This window comes from Gracilinanus agilis, chromosome 5, assembly GCF_016433145.1.
Source record: "Gracilinanus agilis isolate LMUSP501 chromosome 5, AgileGrace, whole genome shotgun sequence".
Taxonomy (NCBI): Eukaryota; Metazoa; Chordata; class Mammalia; order Didelphimorphia; family Didelphidae; genus Gracilinanus; species Gracilinanus agilis.
Window position 1 is genome coordinate 73,138,448 of NC_058134.1, and position 19,045 is coordinate 73,157,492.

Consider the following 19,045-nt stretch of genomic DNA (forward strand, 5'->3'; position numbering starts at 1 on the left):
TGTACTTGGGTGATCATTTTAGAGTCTACATCCCCAATCATAACCCCACTGGTTCATGGGATCAAGCAGTTGTTTTATTCCTTCTGTATTTCTGCTCCCACAGTTCTTTCTCTGGATGTGACTAGCTTTCTTTCTCATAAGTCCCTCAGAATTGTCCTGGATCCTTGCATTGCTGCTAGTAGAGAAGTCCATTACATTCGATTGTACCACGGTGTATCAGTCTCTGTGTACAATGTTCTTTTGGTTCTGCTCCTTTTATTGTGCTTTTACAACTTCCTGGAAGTTGTTCCAGTTCACATGGAATTCCTCCAGTTCATTATTCCTTTTGGCACAATAGTATTCCACCACTAACAGATAACACAATTTGTTCAGCCATTCCCCAATCAAAGGGCATCCCCTCATTTTCCAAACTAATGCCTTACTTTTAATGGCTCAACTAAACTAAAAATATGTTTGTCAATATTGCATACATTGTGACCCAAAAATATTTTTCTCAATAATATATGGCTCAACTGAACATATTTTTATCAATAATACTCTACTTTTTATGACTCAACTAGACTTAAAATATTTTAACCAATAATATATTACTTTAATATTTTTACAAATAATAGCTTTTTATGACAACCGAACTTTTAAATTTTGATTTTGATTTTTACAAAGAATGTCTTACTTTTTATTCAAGAATAAGTAAAATAGGTGGGGCAATGGGTAGAATGCTAAACTTGTAGTCAAGAAGACCTAAGTTTGAATGCTAATTCAGACATTTGGGTGATACTGAACAAGTCACTTCTTTCAAGTTTCAGTATCCTCATCTGTAGAACAGGGGAAATAATATCGCTTATGTCTCAGGGTTGATGAGAGGATCAAATGAGAATATCAATCAATAAAGATTTATAAAGCATCTACTATGTACAAAGTGCTGGGGATACAAAAAGAGGCAAAAGACAGTTCTGCCCTAACAGAGCTTACAGTCTAATGGGGGAGACAATAAACAATTACATACTTATATACAAACTATATACATGAAATGATAGAAAAGACCACTGGATTTGGCAACTAAGAGATCACTCGTAATTTTAGAGAGAACAGTTTCTGTGGCATAATAAAACCTGAAGCCAGATTATAGGGGAATTAGAGAGTGAGAGAGAAAGAGAAGGCACCTATCTAGACTGCCTTTTCAAGGAGTAGAAATTGCCTTTTCAAAGAGTAGAAATCTCATAGGATGATAGCTAACAGGAATGAAAAGATCTATTGAGGGTTTTTTGTCGTGTTTTTTTCAGGATAGCAGAGATATGGGCATGTTTATAGGCAGTAGGGAATGACCCAGTAGATGGAGAGAGATTGAAAATAAGTAAAAGAGTGGGGGATGACAGAGGGCAATCTGTTGGAGGGAAAGGATGGAGTGGGATTACTTGAACAAACAAAAAGGTTCACCTTTGTAAGAAGTAAGGCCACTTCATCATGTGAGACAAAGGTGAAAAAGATGGTGACAGAAAGTATCAGGGTGATAGGAGATAAGGAAGAGGGGAGAAGAGGGAGCTCAGGTAAATGGCCTCAATTTTTTCTATAAAATATGCCAAGGTTCTCATCTGAGAGTAAGAGAAGGGAGAAATAGGGAAGATAGAATAAGGGATAAAAAGGTTTGAAGTAGCTGCTATAGAGAATGGAATGGTGAATTGATAAGGGGGAGAGTATGATTGCCTAACAGCAGGGAGGGATCAATCAAGATTGTGTGACATTATTTTGTAGTGGATACAATCAGAATAGGTGTGTGTTTTTCTCCTTCATTCAGTAGCATATGCTTGCCACTGGTCTTGGAGTGAAGGTGACAAATGGTGGGAATGATCCAAGGCAGATCTTAAAACACTATATGAAAGTTATTAATATTATTATTAATGAGGGGGTTAGCAGGTCATAAGAAAGTTCTATGTAGGAGCCACTGTCATTCATTTCCTTCTGAGACTGTTTACCCAATCACGTAACTTTCTGTTTAGGGGCCACTGACAGTTAATATCACTTCTTTTATAGTTTTAAATCAAAGACTGTACAAAAGAAATGCTTCTTTTCTGGTTAGGGAGAGGAAGAATTGAAGCAATCTTTTTTATCAGGTTTCCAGAGCAAAGAAAGGACTGGTAAGTTTTGTGCCTCTATGTTCCATTCCTAGGAGAAAGTGTCTAAAAAGACACAGGCTATGGATGAAAGAAGACAAAAAGGAAACAAAAAGAATTCTTTTCTCTTCCACATACACGTACCAACAGCAGATAAAACGAAGATGATTGTCAAAGAAATATCAATAAAGAAAAAGGTGGTGAATTAGTACAAATAATAACCACCATTTATTTGAACCTCTCAATAACAACTCTATAAGTTAGGTGTTACAAAAGGTTTTGCTCACATGGTATAGATGAAATTACAGAGTCAGAGAGATTAAGCAATTTGCCCATATTGATAGCTTGTAAAGAAATGTCAAGAGTCAAGATTTGAATCCAGGTTTTCCTAATGCCCTCTAGTCATTAGGCCAAACTGTGCAATAATAAATATATGGAATTCATTTCTTCAAGTGGGCTAGAGGCATAAAGTAAAATCATTTTTTAAAAGTTTTTCACTGAATTAATAAGTCATAGCTGTGTATATGTAGTACAGTGATGGCCTTCAGGGTTAGTAAAGTGCTGGTCTTGGCATTAGGAATACGTTGGTTCAAAACCTACCGCTGACACATCTGGTTGTAAAACCAGTGCAAAGTCATATAACCTGCCAGAGCCTCAGGCAATATTCTAAGACTCTTGAATTACCCAGAAGGCCATGATCTGTCCTGATAGAGGATGTTACTCACTTGGATCTCACTACAAAGATGAAATCACATCATAGGTGGAATTAAGGGGGAAAAAAAGACAAGTCCATAAAGATTTACTAAGGAAGTTACTCAACATCAAAACAATTTATCTTTATTAAATTTATTTTGGAATCTATCTCTCCTCCTCTCTTGCCTACAGAGCCATCCGTCTTAAAGGATTTTTAAAAAGAAAGAAAAAACTAACCAACACATTCCCTGAATCTAACATAAGCATTATTCCACACCCATAGTCCCCAATGCCTGTAAGAAAAGAGAGATGTATTTTCTTATCTCTTTTTTCCCAGGCCAGACTTGGTCATAATTACATAGTGTTGCTCAATTTTGGTTTTTGTTCTTGTCATTTACATTATTGTAGTCATTATGTATATTGTTTTCCCAGGTCTCCTGCCCTCTTTCCATCAGTTCACATAAATCTTCTCAAGCTTCTCTATATCCTTCATATTCAAGGTTTCCTATAACATAGTCATGTTCTATTTCATTCATGTGCCATCATTTGTTTAGCCCATTCCCCAAACCATGATAAGCCTCCTACATTTATTCATTCATTGAGATTTTGTGAACTCAGAGAAGAACAATGTGATGTAAGAGTTTGATTGCTGACTTGGAAGTGGGAAGCTGCATTTAAATCCCATCTTAGATAAATGGTAGCATCAGCACTGGAGCAATCCGCTTTACTTCTCATAGTCTGTTTTCTTTTTTGTAAAATAAAGATAATGATTATTGTTGTTGTTTGTCCTTAATTTTCAAAGAGGACCAATGACCTCACAGGGTTATGTTGACTTCTGCATAAATTAGATTTAAATGAGGCAGAATTTCACCAAGTACTTCTAGAATCATCCAAGACCAGTGGCAAGACAAAAATTAGGATGATTGTAGATGGCTCAGGAGGCAGTAGATGTTCTTGGCATCGTGGATGTCTTAACAAGCTCTAAATACTCCATAGTTCCTCCTTTAGCCCTTCATGGCCATTGGAACAAATTGTCCTCATCATTCCTCCAGGGGAAGTTTTCACATACATGGGTTTGAGGACTGTTAGATACCTGCAAGCTGGTTTGGAACATCTGAGATAACAGTTTTATCAGGGTGCTACAGCTTTTTAGAGCTACAGGTGAGAGTAAAAATGATGATAACAATTTACTAAATGCCTCATTTGTTGTGAAAAAAGTGCTTTAAGGAACTAATATAGGTGGATTATCTTCTTTCCCTGACCACTTACCCACAAAATAACTCCCTTCAGAATTATTATTGAGTTGCTTTTCAGTCATCTGACACTGTGACCCCATTTGGGGTTTTCTTGGCAAAGATACTAGAATGGTTTGCCATTTTCTTCTCTGGCTTGTTTTACAGATGAGGAAGCTGAGGTCAACAGGGTTAAGTGACTTGTCCAGGGTCACATAGCTATTAAGTGTCTGGGGCCGAATTTGAACTCATAAAGATGAGTCTTTCTGACTCCAAGTATGGCACTCTATCCACTGAGTCACCTAGCTAACCTCTCTCCCACTTCAGAATGGGAATTTCTCTTAGAGATAATACTTTTTTTTTCTGGCTCCTACATTAAATACTTTGGAGAAGTCTTTAATTCTTCCTTCTTTTCTTATCTCTGTAAGGACTCCATTTCCCAGAAGCCCATTTTTGTACTCACATTACATCCTTATGTTTAGGAGATAAAGTTTCTGAAACGCCGCCTCTCACTCTCATCTCCTACTAATATGTTTGGGGAAAACTTCTTTACCCAAGCTTTTACTCTTGTTCTTTTTATTTCCTCTACTTCAAGTGATTGATACATCTTATAAAATATAATACTGGGAGTTATTGGACACTAATTTTAATCTTACATTTTTCTAATTTGTGAATACCCAATCTGAGAATGAAATACAAAAAAAAACAAGGTCACTTTGTCATCTAAAATCTTTTCTTTCTAAGGGAATTATTGTTCTGATTGAGTTGTGGGCTTTTAGGCAGATGGAGAAAGTGAGTTTTGGTACCCTGGAGAATATCAGCCACCTCTGCTTCTCCTGTCCCCTTCCCTCCATCTTTGAAGTAGTTAGTTACAATTCAAGATCTATTTTTACAGGGAAACAATATTACAGGTGGTATTTAGGTTTAGCTTCAATAGTGGTATGCTTCAGTAACACTACTGAATTAAACATGTTTTTGTAAGCTGGTCTGAGAATCTAACCACCATTTGTAATATTGTTCCTATGGGAAAATGTGTTTTGACTTCCAAACAACTAATTTACAAGCCAACTTTTAGAATACCACTTATTCATAAATTAATGACAATCTGTGCTCAATCTGCTACCCATTTTTTAAAATCATTTCTTCCTTTGAATTGTCTCTACAATTCATACCTTCCTCTCCATTTTGCTTGTTGACATTTATAGAATGCTTTATGGTTGGCAGTGTACTTTAGTACATTATCCCACTAGATCCTCGTATATTGCAGATATTATTATCCTCATTTTATAGATGAGGTTAAGGGGCTTGTCATAAGGGTCATAAAGCCTTTCTGACTTTCCAGGGCACTTTCTACTACTTCACAACTGCTTCCCTCACCCATTTCCTGCCTCTAAAGTGGTCCCTCTTGCTTCTAGTCTCTCCCTACCCCAGGCCATCTTGCAGACAACTTCTAGTTTAATCTGCCTATATCATTTTTTTCATGTATTTTCCCACTATAGAACCTAAAATGTTTCCTGTTAATTTAACTGCTGCATCACATCCAAAATTCCCTTTCTGAATTCCAAGGCTTCATCTTAATTGTTCAACTATATTTCCCACTATTCAGGCTCTAGTCAATATGTAATTTAGCACTTACTGTGTGCTAGGCACTGTGCTGAGCACTGGGGATACAAAGGCAGAGAGAGTCTCTGCTCTCAAAAAACTCACACTGGGATGGGGGAGACAACATGCAAACAACCAAGTACTAACCAGCTGTATACGGGATAAATTGGAAACAATCAACAGAGGGAAAGAACTAGCATTTAAGGGAATCAGGAGAGGCTTCTTGCAGAAGGGAGTGTTTTAGCTGGACATGAAGGGAGCATGGGAAGCCAGGAGGCAGAGATGATGGGGAAGAGAATTCCAGATTTGAGATGGGTACCACTACCAGTGAAAATGCTCCAAGTTGGGAAATATAATGTCAGATTTTAGACTTGGTCCTGGAAGTGAAGGAGTCTCTGAAGTTTATTGACTAGGGAAATGATATGGTCAGACCTACACTTTAGGGAAATGATTTTACAGCTAAGTGGAGGATAGACTAGGCTGGAGAGAGATTAGAACACCAACCAGCTGAACTTTGCAATAGTCTAGATGCTTCAGGCAGGTGGAGATGTCAGAGGAAAACAGAGGGCATATACTATGACAGTAAAAATGGCAAGAGTTGGTAATTAATTGAATATGGAGAGTGGGCAATCAAGAATGACATCTAGGTTTGGAGCCTGCATGATTAGAAACATCCTGCCATTGACTGTAATAGGGACATTTGGAAGGGGGTGGAGAATCAGAGGAGAAAGAGAATAAGTTCAGTTTTGGCTTAGTTCCTCTAGGATCCTTCTAGAGCCCCATACACATCAGATTTATTCAAATTCCTGTGCCTATGCTTATGGTATTTCTACTATGGATAGTGTCCACCCATCCAAATCCTACTCTTCCTCAGCGCATCCCCCTTCCTGAAGCTTTTTCTGAGCATACTGATTTCTCTTATTACACTTGTAATCAGAACGATTTGACTTAATTCTTCACTGTTTCACAAGTGATAATTCTGCCTCAACTAGATTATAATATGAAGGGCAGGAACAATGTTTTAAATCTATTAATTTTATTATCCTTAGAAATGCTAGACATGTAATACAATTTAATGAAATATCTATTAAAAAGAACTGATAAATGGAAGTATTCATAATATAGTTTGATGTATGCATTTATCTATCTATCTATCTATCTATCCATCCAACCATCTATCCATCCATCTATCTATCTATCTATCTATCTATCTATCTATCTATCTATCTATCTATCTATCTATCTATCTATCTATCTTTGTCAAATGGTGCCTTCTCTAGCACAGAGTGAGGAGGGAGGGAGATAGCTCAGAACTTTGAATGTAACAAAATAAATAAAATTTAAATCCCATATTTATTTACTTAAAGAAGGAAGTTCTAGAAACTCTTCCTAACATTTGAAGTTGGTGAAAGGATGGCCATGCCACCCTCCTCTTCACCCTGCCCCATAACATGTACCTCTCAGGTTGAATCTTGTTTCTGAATCCTTTGTAGCAATGCTCATGTTGAAGTCTCCCTTATTGCTTATGAAGCACCCATTGTCAATGGTGCCTTTTATAATGAGGAGGAACATTCATAAATGAGAAAGTGAGAAGGACCATAGTTCTAACAATACACATTTGGTACAATTTGGCAGACTTGGTCAGCTTTGCTGGTTCATTCAATTTAAACCGAGACACAGAGTATCTGTGACATTTAAATTCTACAGTTCCACTTTGTTTTGTATTGTTGTGACCTCATTCCTACACCTCCTCCTGCAAACTTGTTCAGAGATGTTCCCCGTGGCCAGTTCAGTCACTCCTAACTGCTAAAATATCAGGCCAGATTGGACATTAAGATGGTCCTCCCTATAGTGACCACTTCTCACCCATTGTCCTTTGAAGGGGCTATCTAGACTATATCTCTAGGGACTTCCTCCTCCCTTAAAATCTTACTTTCCATCTTGGAAACAATACTGTGTATTGGTTCCAAGGCAGAAGAGTGGTAAGGGCTAGGCAAAGGGGGTTAGGTGACTTGCCCAGGGTCACACAGCTGGGAAATATCTGAGACTAGAATTGAAATCATCTCTCAGGTCATCTAGCTTTTTTCTCTCTAAGGACTTTGAATGTGAATATGGCAAGAATAGCTCCTCTAAACCTTTCGCTTTTACCTCCCAAACCAGCATTACTGCATTAAGTAATCTCATCCATCCAACCATTTTTTTTTCTAAATTAAAGAAAAAAGCTTCAGTGCTTAAAAAATTTGGTTAGGAGGCAAAGGAGACAATGGCTTGAATGTTCATTTTCAACTGATACATTCTCAAAGTACTGGTACTTCCAGCTTTTCTAACTGCTAGTTATACTAGGCTTGTCCTCAATACGTACCTTAATGATGACGAACCTCTGGGCAGGGTCTTATTGCGTCACTATAGCCCATTTCCTATTCAGTTCTACTGGCTGCTGTCATGCTGAAAGATGAGAAGTCAAACAGAAGATTATTTAGAAAGATAGCATTACGACTCCTTTTCTTCCTTTGGAGACTTGGCAGCGAGACAGCTGCCAAAAGTTGAGTTATCTCTGTGAGGTCTTGCCTTTCATTATGAAAAGCTTGAAAACAGGAGACTATTTCTGGAGCCAGGGAGGCAAAGTTACTGTCATCCTAATCATAGTCAAGTTCTAACAAGCCCAATCTAAAACATTTTGCAGAAGGCTACTGCCTTAATCAGAGCAGCTACAGCCTCACCTCTGAGTTTCAGCTGCACAAACACTTTAATAATTATTATTTACTATGCCAAAAATGCGTGTACACTCTGTAAATGGGACCATGATGCTTTTCAAGATCCCTGAACTCTAAATATATCATTTAAGTGTAGAATTTGAATAATGTTGGTAGTAAAACAAAACTGTAACTCCCTTATTCACTGGCGTGCCCCAAATGGATACCTAAAACTTTATTCATAATGATAGAAATGGGTGACCTGTGTTTCTGAAGATTGTTTTCACTTATGGGATATTGTCAATAGGAAGGCATAAAAATCATGCAACTAAGAGTCACAGCTATATGTCTGGCCATCATTAGATTGAAAACCTTTTCTTCACTTTTGTCAACAGCAGAGACAAAGCTGTTAAATGCAAAAGTGATTCTTGTTGACTCATCTTTCTGCTTTACTTACAAAATGAAGAGAAGAATTCCAATTTATTTGATCAGTATTAAAAAAAAAGGTGAAAAATTGGGCCCCAAATTTTAATTTGAGAGAATAGGAGATAAGTTATATATCATGGTATCTAAACCAAGTGGAAGATTGTCAGTACTCTTCTTTTCCTTATGTTATAGAAACTCATCCCAAACTACTTCTTAGGAAAGTTTAAGCTCCTACAGAATTTCTTTATAACATAAAATTAGTATTCTGGCTTTTGGAGGAAAAAACCTAGACTATGCTCAAATTTAAGTAGAATTGTAGATTTAAATGCAACCTAAAAATATCAATTTAACAAGTCAGAATGGAAATTCCACATATAGTATCTATAATTCAAATTGAAGTAGGTCCCTTCAACCCCCATTTTATTGCCAGTATGCTGAGAATAAGCATGTGGCTTACCGGAATCAAAGTACAGTATGTGTCAAGACTTCAAAATCTGCAAATCAATATGTAGAAGTAGATTAAAGAATAGTTTGCCAAATTAGCCTTGATCTGAAGTATTTTGCTTCCTAGTGCTATTTTTTTTCATGAGTACTGCAAAGACAATGCTTAGAATCTCTCTGTGAATTCTGGATTTTCCTGATTATTTAGGTATTTGTGTTTAGAAAGATCTTGAGAGTTGCTGAAATTAACATTTTCTGAACTATAAGCACAGTCTAGAACTTCAGATACAAAGCTCCTCTTAGACGTTCTTACATTTAGAAGTAATTTCTTTTTAAAGAAATATTAAAATAGCAAAATTATTTTTGTGAGAAATATTTTTTAAAACAACAGAAAAACAGATTTTCCAAGAGAAAACAATTAAGTAGGTTGAAAAGCAGAAGATCTTTCATAAATGCATAAGTCTGGAGCTGGGGAGAACCTTAGAGTTTGTCCAGTCTAACTTCCTTATCTTATAGAGGACTTGCTTAGGTTCAATGATTTTCTCAGTGTTACAGAGGACACATCTGAGGGAAGGACTTCATTTCTCACATATCACGGATAGGGGATTGGACTTGATGTCAGGAATACATGGGTTTAAGACTTTGCCCAAACACTTATTAGTTGTGTGATCCTAGGCAAGTCACTTAACTTTTTGCATCTCGGTTTCTTCATATATAAAATGAAAGGATTTTACTTAATGGGATAAATCCACTAGTTTATGTTAATTCAGAATTGTCTCCAATGGGGATATTATTAGTAAATATTTTAAAACTACTTGATCTTACTTAATGTTAAATACATATGTCAAAGTTCTGCTGAAAGAAATTAACTTCTCAAAGAATGTTTCTGAAAACAAAGGACAAAAAATGCAATTGGTAAATTTTGGCATACAAATTGGGCTGGGTTCTAAAAACAATGCGTCTCTGAAAATGAATGACTATTTTTCTCCTTGCTTTTTGAGCCCAGATCTACCACCCTAATCAGAATATTTGGCTCTGGATGAAAGTTCCCAAGACTTCAGTTCCTATGACGTTTGTCCACCTTGGGCACAGGATAACTCCAACAGAAGGACAACTGAAACCCAAGAGAAATGATCACTATGAAACTGGGCACAGGATGGACAACAGCAATGCAGCCTGCTTGCCAGCTGCCCAGAACAAACTGGAAAGAGCTGAGAAAAGTCCTCCTGCTGTGAATGAGGGAAAGACAGAATGTGGCAGATGCCGTGAGTGCAGGGATTCAGACATTGCATGAGTGAATCTTCTCCCCCACCCATCCACCCAACCATGCAAGAAATATTTACATGCCCTTCCCTCCCCAGGGTATGAGGCTCAAAGAGTACATCATTTCCCACACTCTGCTTTTTTGGAACAAGTGCCTAATCCCCAGAATGTGTGCGGATAGATTGTTTCTCCTCTTCCTCTGCTAATTGTTTTACTTGTTTAAATGCCTTGTCTGTTCTGTTAGCCTGTACAAACTGAATCCAGATGATTTTAAAGGTTACCCAGGGAGCTTAAACCAAGTGGGTTACATTTGTCATCTAATATACCCCCCTCGCTGAACCTGCTAGATGCATGAATCCAGAACTGAGTGGGATGTGGGCTATACCAGCAAAAAAGATTTCAAAAGTTCCATCTTGTTTAATTCATCAAAGATCTTAAAAGACTGACTTTATCGATGCAGGTAATCCCTCCGCCAAGACCAACTATAGCCCCTCCATACCTTAGAAGACAAAATTCTTAAGTTTTTATGGCTGAAAAATCTGACCACCTATTGACTCTGGTCTCTGATTTTGAATACCTTATCAATGAGCTACTTCCACATCTTTACCTTCAAATGATTAGAAAAGGGGAGTTTTCCAGTAAAGAACCAGTGGCATAATTCACCCTCTGAATAGTAAATAAATGTGAGCTGGGTGAATGAAGGGGGCAGGGGCTTTAAGGTCCCTTAAAATATTAACAGTGAACTAACTCCAAAGGAGGGGAAATGTTAGTACCCTCATGAATCTGTAAGGGAGGCAGCTTTTCAACCAGGAATTCTTTAGAGCTTTTTAAGTGTTAGAAACATGATTTTTAAGAATGCAGAGGTTGGATCTCAAAGTAAACAGCAAATTCTACCCCTCCTTCTTAGTAAAGCTTAGTAAAGTATGAGGTAATGTTGAAACTTTGCTTCTGAAAAATAAACAAAGCAAAATTTTCCGGTCAGCTAAGAAGCTGTGTGCCGTCCATAAGAAAGGAAAGCACAATAAAAGCATTATAGGGTGACTCCTCTGTATCTGGCACTGTGTTCAGCACTTTAGAATTATCATCTCATTTGTTCCTTACAGCCACCCAGGGAGGCAGGTGCTATCGTTATTCCCAATTTATAGATGAGGAAACGGAGGCAAACAGAGGTTAAATGACTTTTCTAGAGCCATATAACTAGAGTTGTCTGAGGCAGGATTTGAACTTAGGTCTTCCTGACCCCAGGTCCATTCTGTTTCCCCCCAAAAAAATCATTACAGAAAGTGGCAAAAATTAATAGCCTTAAAATGTTTGCTTGGCTTTAAAATTTTATTTGTTTTTGTTTTTTAATGGGAGGATCAGAGTTTTAGAGTGAGAAGGGATCTTAGAGATCATAAGGTTCTGCCCCTTCCTTCTAGAAATGAAAAAAACAATTCTGAAGGACTTATGACAAAGAATGCTATCCACCTTCAGAGAAAGAACTGTTGGAGTTGGAATGCAGATCAAAGCATGCTATTTTTCACTGTAGCTTATTTGTATTTGTATTTTGGGTTTTGGTTTTTATATGAGTGTTGTCTCACAACAATGACCAATATGGAAGTATGTTTTACATGATAAAACATGTAAAACTCAGATCAAATTCTTTGCCATCTTCGGGAGGGAGGAAACAATTGAATCTTATAATTTTGCAAAACATATTTTGAAAATTGTTATTACATATAATTGAGAAAATAAAATATTTACAAATGAAGGAAAAAACCCCAGAGAGGTAAAGACTTAGTGTCAGAGTCAGATTCAGGTCCCCTGAATCCAAATTCAGTCCTCTTTTCACTATAATATACTTGTGTTAGACCTTGATTTGAAATTCTATTTTAATAAGATGAAATAAGTAACAGGCTAAGACTTAGAGAGAGGCAGAAAGGTGGTTCAGTGGATAGAGTGCTGAGCTTGGAAACAGGAAGACTCATCTTTATGAATTCAAATCTGACTTTAGATACTTATTAGCTGTGTGACCCTGGGCAAGTCACTTAACCCTGGTTATCTCTTTTTCCTCATCTGTAAAATGTGCTGGAGAAGGAAATGGCAAAGCACTCCAGTGTGTTTGCAAGAAAAACCTAAATGGGGTCACAGTGAGTCAGATAGGCCTGAAATGACTGAATAGCAACAAACTCCTCAGAAAATAAACTATACTGAAAATGAAACATCACAGAAAAGAATTGATGACAAAAATTATCTGGGTAGTATTGAGTTGCTGGTTAAATACTGGATTCCACACAGACCAATTTTAAAGTAGCTTGATGGCATCATCTCTCTTTGCCAATGTTTTTGCTATAAAGAATTATGCGATCGGTGAATTATGGTTTTCAACAACTCTCGATAAACGAATATGTATTTTGTATCCTGAAAAAACCTCTTATTAGCTAGACCAGTTAGCAAAAAGGAGATTTTTTTTTAATGTGGTAAGATTTTTTTTCATAATATAGTAATGAGTGTACAAATAGGTATTTAAACTTTCCACCCAACTCTCCCAGAAGTGTCACACTTCTCTATTGCCACCCCCAGAGCTTTTGAATGGAGTGGGCAAACACTGTTCCAATAACTTACCAAAATTTTTAGCAAAGGTGTCTATTCATTGCTCACTGAATTGAATCATTGCTTTGAAAGCTACGTCAACTTCTGTTTCGCCAAGTGCTGATTTAGCATAGAAGGAGCAGCTGAGCCAAGAATGGAGAATTGTAGGAGCAGATGCTGATGCTACTCTAACATAATTGATTCTTTTATAGACAATTACAAGGTTGGAGTCACACGTGCATTTCTTTGCAGTCTAGAATTCCTTTTGGTTTGGGTCTTTTAACTCAATTTATGAATTTTGCAGAATCTGTGCTCCTTCCCTTTTTGTTTTTTTTTTAATCTCATCTTTGATAGATAAAGCATTAAAAAAAAAAAGCAACAACCTTCCTTTCCGTCTTAGTAACAATTGTAAGACAGAAGGATAAAGGCCAGGCAAACAGGCAAACAGGGTTAAGTAAGTTACCCAATTTAAGTTAAGTAAGTCCTCCCAATTCCAGATTTGCCACTTTATTCACTGAGTCACCTAGGTGCTCCAGATTGTTAAGTGCTTCGGCTGCAGATGCAAAGATCCATACTCTCAAAATGCTTATAGTCTTGGGGCAGCTGGGTAGCTCAGTGGATTGAGAGCCAGGCTGAGAGATGGGAGGTCCTAGGTTCAAATCTGGCCTCAGACACTTTCCAGCTGTGTGACCCTGGGTAAGTCACTTGACCCCCATTGCCTACCCTTACCACTCTTCTGCCTTGGAGCCAATACACAGTATTGACCCCAAGATGGAAGGAAAGGGTTTAAAAATGCTTATAATCTCATGGTAAAAGATGATAATGCATAAAGGGGAACTCGAAAGAGATAAGAGGGTATGAAAGGGTGGTGGTAGGGCATGGCAGCTAGAAAGGAGAAATCTGGAGAGTTCCAGTTTTGAGGGAAGTGAGACATGACTGATAACTCTCCTAAAATAACACTTGGGTTAGATAGCCACCAAGAACGAAAATGAGAATGGAGAGCACAGGCTTTTCTAGAGTGGAAAGATGCAGAAGTATGGAGAGCCATCAGTCAACATAACTGAATTAGCCAGATAAATATTCCTTCCTTCCCCTCTCAGAGGCTGCTATGCTTTCTAGATCTCTCCTCATTAAATTTGTGTTCTGGAAGGATCCAAAAATCATGTACACTAAAGTGTTAATTATAACTGATGAGCTGTATACAGTGTTACCCCCCGGACCACACTGTCTATTCAAAATGTTGACCTTACGTCAAACATTTCCTCAAGTAGATCTGATCTCAGAATCTCATGTGGCTGCTCCTGGGCTAGCACAAGTTGCAGGTTTCACATACTTTCTATGTAATTCTGGATTGGGTCTTTCCATGGATCCATCCAATACATAAGAAGTTCTTCCTTGGTTCTTTTAATATTTTATGAATATCACTTTAACACTTAGATTGTTTATCCTTTAGTTTTTCTTTCCCTATTGATTATTTCAGTTTATTCCTACAACATACCTTTGAAATATGTAATGTTGGGATTATTTTCCACATTTTTACAGAAGGGGAAATTGAGGCAAGAGTTTTTCAAGTCAAACCAGCATCTTTTATGTGCCAGGTATAGTAATAAATGCTGGGAATATAAGCAAAGGCAAAAACAGTCCCTACCCTAAAGGAGCTCACAATCTAATGGGTAAGTCAACATGAAGATAACTATGTACTACAAGATTTGTACAAGATAAATTGGAGACGATTTCAGAAGGACTGCACAAACATTAAGAGGGTAGGCTTCTGGCAGAATTTTAGCTGAGAACTAAAGGAAGCCAGGGAAGCCAAGTTAGTGACTTTGCCAATGTCATAGATTGACTTAATGTTTGAAGTCAAGAATGAAAGGAATTTGGAAGACAAGGTTGAATGCAGAAGTTTCCAAAGTTCATATTGTGAAATGCGAGGGCCTTCCGGTAGATAATTTTCTCTAAAATAGATCCAAGGACAACATAAGTCTTTCAAAAGACTTAAAAGAATTAAAAAATAAAATAAAATAAATTAAGATTGCTCTATTACAAAAATGGATAATATGGAAATGGGATTTGAGTGATTATATATATATATATATATATATATATATATATATATATATATATATATATATATCCCAGTGGAATTGCTTGTCAACTCTGGGAGTGTGGAGAGAAGAGGAGAGAGAGACAACAAGAATCATGTAACCATGGAAAAAATTTAAAAAAGAAAATAAAAGACTGAAAAGCACTCTTTACCCATATACAATCAACCTAACATATTAAAACAACTATGCTTTGATCAAGTGGCTCCTCTGATGCTAGATAAGATTTCAATGGCAACTGATGCTTTCTCCCCACAGGACACATGTAAAATCTCTCTCTATATCCAGTATTATGCTTACTAAGGTCTGAGTTCCTAATGAAAAATTTTCTTAATTTTGCCTACAAAACATGTTTGCATGGATTCTCTGATGACAAACAATAGTTAAATTCAGAGGAAAGGCTGTCCCATCATCATATTAATGGAATTTCTTTCTAGTTTGGATGCTCTGATATTGAATGTGGTCTTTCCCAAATTCATTACATTTATAGGATTTCACACCAGTCTGGGCTCTCTCATGTCCAATGTAAGTGCTGAATGAAGGTTTTCCAATTTTCATTGTAGTGATTGGGCTGCTGCCCTATGTGTGTTCACTTATATTTACTAAGGTCTGACCTTTGTCTGAAAACTTTCTCACACTGATTTCATTTATGTTCTGTTCCCCTAACCCCAAAGTTCTGGGGTTTTGTTCTACTCTTCCTTCAGGTTCAAACACTTTTCTGAATATAGTACCGTAGGAAATGGACACACTCCATCTGATATATATATATATATATATATATATATATATACATATATATGTGTGTGTGTGTATATATATATTCCCAATTGATTTCATGTCTTCAGAAATTTCTCCCTTCTCAATTAACTCCATACTTTGGATCTTGGTTTCAGCAATTCTTTTGTAATGGGTAGATCTACTAAGTTTTCCATTTCAATTAGATCTTCCTGGATTTGTGATGGATACTTGGGGACAGCTGTTGTACTCATGAATGTCATCTATCTCTTCCAAGAGCACGTTCTGTCTCTGCTCATGAGCTGGGACCAGGAGTCTTAGTTCATCAGTTTCTCTCTCCAAATTCTCTAGTATAATCACTGCTTCCCCTTTCCTCTCTGAGCGAAGATCTCAGACTCAGCTCTTTAGATCCTTGGGACAGAATACACAGGAACTGTTCTAAAAAGAATTTCAACATATGTTCCTTGATGTGCAATTCTGGCCTCAGCCATTGATGGAAAAGCTTGCCAAGTTGAGTTAGAGCTCTGTGAGGCCCAACTGTTTCCTGACATCAGAGCCATGGAAATACCAATGGAAAACCTCCCTAGTGCGGGGGTTGTTTCTTTGCAAGCTGAATTCTAACTTCTAGTAATAGTCTTCAACATTCACTAAAAGAACGCTCCCCTTGCTCTTTGGGGGCTGTTAGGATCAAGGTATGTAGTAATTTTAAGCTTTTATAATGAAGAAATGGATCACTCTAATTGGTGCTGATATTTCTGATTTAGAATAAGTGATTCTTGGTTCTTTTTAAAGGATATTCCTGAAATCCAGCTCTACTGGATATAAATAAACAAATCTTTAATCAATAGCTAAACCCCATTACAAAAGGGAAATAACTTGGGGAATGGGTAGAGCTTCCAAGAGTAACTTTCACCACTCAGTATTATCTATGGTATGTTTGGTATCTAGAAAAAATTGTCTATGACTTTCATTTCTTATTCTTCATTCATGATGCATTAATAGGTCCAGTATTTCTTCCTAGCAATCAATCAACAGGCATCTACTATGCACCAGGAACTAGGCTAGGTACTTAGTATACAAATATGACAAGTGAATTATTATTATTATTCACAAAGAATTAGCACTCTAGCTATCTGTAGCCTTGTGATTATCAGTCATTGATTTTATGTATGTCCCCTTTACATATTTTTGTTGCCTTTTGGTGTATCCAAAATTTTGATTATTTTGACACTGCATTGTTCCATATTGTTCTTCTATGACATGCAGCCATAGAACATCACCAGAGGAGTCTTTATTTCATTACTTTAGGCATTTACAATTTACTTGGTGTGGGACTACCTTCACAAATGTTGAGAACATCTTGTCTATAACATTAATAGATAGTCTTAGAGAATTGTCATGGCTGAAAAAATAATTTACTTGAGTCTAATTTTGTGATAAAACCTTCCCAGAAAATATTCTTAAATACTCAAATAAATCTGTAATCTCATAGATTGAGGAGTTGCCTTGAAAGATGCTGATTGTGACCCATCCATTTTGGCCAACCTAGTGGGTGCTACTCCACCCTCCATCCCTTTTCTAAAAAAAAAGTTCACCAAAAGGATCTACCCATTTTCTGGAGATTTTTCTTGCTTTCTTCTGAAACTGAGAGTTTCTTTCATGGTAGATCACTCTAGTTTCCCACCCACCATCCCTTGCCCTCACCACATAACTTTCCCAACTACTATTTTTGATGACATTCACTATTTCTGTCTTTATTGGTTATATATATTGTTGCTTGCTCACATCTACCATATGCCTTTCCTTTGCCCTCTATGTCATGCTCACCACTACTTCTTCAGGGGAAGAGATATTCCAAGGGTCATTGCAGTAACACTGATGAAAAGTTTGCTTTGGAAAGATGGAACTTTCCTGTTATGGGAAGAATGGGAATTTTGCAACTTCCTCAAAGCAAGCTAACCTTCTCTTATCTGCCTTGACAACTCTGTGTTCAGGTGTTTTGATAGGGAATATCAGTACTTAAAAATAGGCTTAGGCAGCATCATGGATAGAAAGCCAGGACTGGAATTGAGAAGACCTGAGTTTGATTCTGTCCTCAGACTCTTCCTAGTTCTGTGACAAGTCAAGCAAAACCCTTAACGCCAATTGCCGTCTTCTTAGAATTGATATTAAGACAAAAGGTAAGGGTTTTATAAATGGACATAACAGACATATGATATAAAGATTTACTTACACATAAAAATTTGTGTTTATCCATTTTTACATTAGATGAATGTATATATGCATTTATTTTAAAAGCAAGTCAAAAGCTTGGTTTTGACTGACAGCTAGCATTATAATAACTAAGTCCTCTTATTTTTTATGTTGTTTTAATTATTATATCATAATATAATTCAGTCATATTATAGCATATTATTAAGTATAATTACAGTCTATTATTAGGCTGATATTTTCAGTATTGTCATGTAGTCATGTTGCAGTGCAATGAAATGTTGGGTTCCAGTGCCTTCCTTTCTAGTGACTATGGCCTTAGGCATACCATTCCTTTGAAGTATTTCAATGGAATTCCATTCATCCAAACCAAATTCTTCCTTTCCATATTTCAAGGTCCATATCATCCAGGAAATTTTATCTAATTAATCTAACCCATCTCTCAAACCACAAACACACTCCATGACCTACTGTTCCCCGCTGACATTCTTGCATAATTATATTTAGCTACTCATACTTACATGGATTTTAATTTATACACCTTGTCACCACTCTTAAACTGGAATTTTTTTGAAAGCAGAGAAATTTTTGAGATATAACTTACTAGTTCTGTGTCTGTGGACAGGTCCCTTTATTTTTCTGGGCACATTTCCCCTTCTGTAAATGAGAATGAGAATTGGTTAACAAACAATCATTAATCACCTGCCATGTGCCAGCCATTGTGCTAGGTGCAAAGTTACACGGACAAAAGAAAAATAGTCATTGTCCTCAAGTAGCTTACATTCTATCAAGGGAGACAACAACAGTATATATAAAATAAATATAAGGTAAATTGGGTGATAGGAGTGAGCCACATGCTGAAGAGATCAGAAAAGGTCTTATGTGAAGGTGGTACATGAGCAGTATTTTGAATGAAACAAGATTCCAGGAGGTGGAGATGAAGAAAGAGCATATTCTGAGCTTGA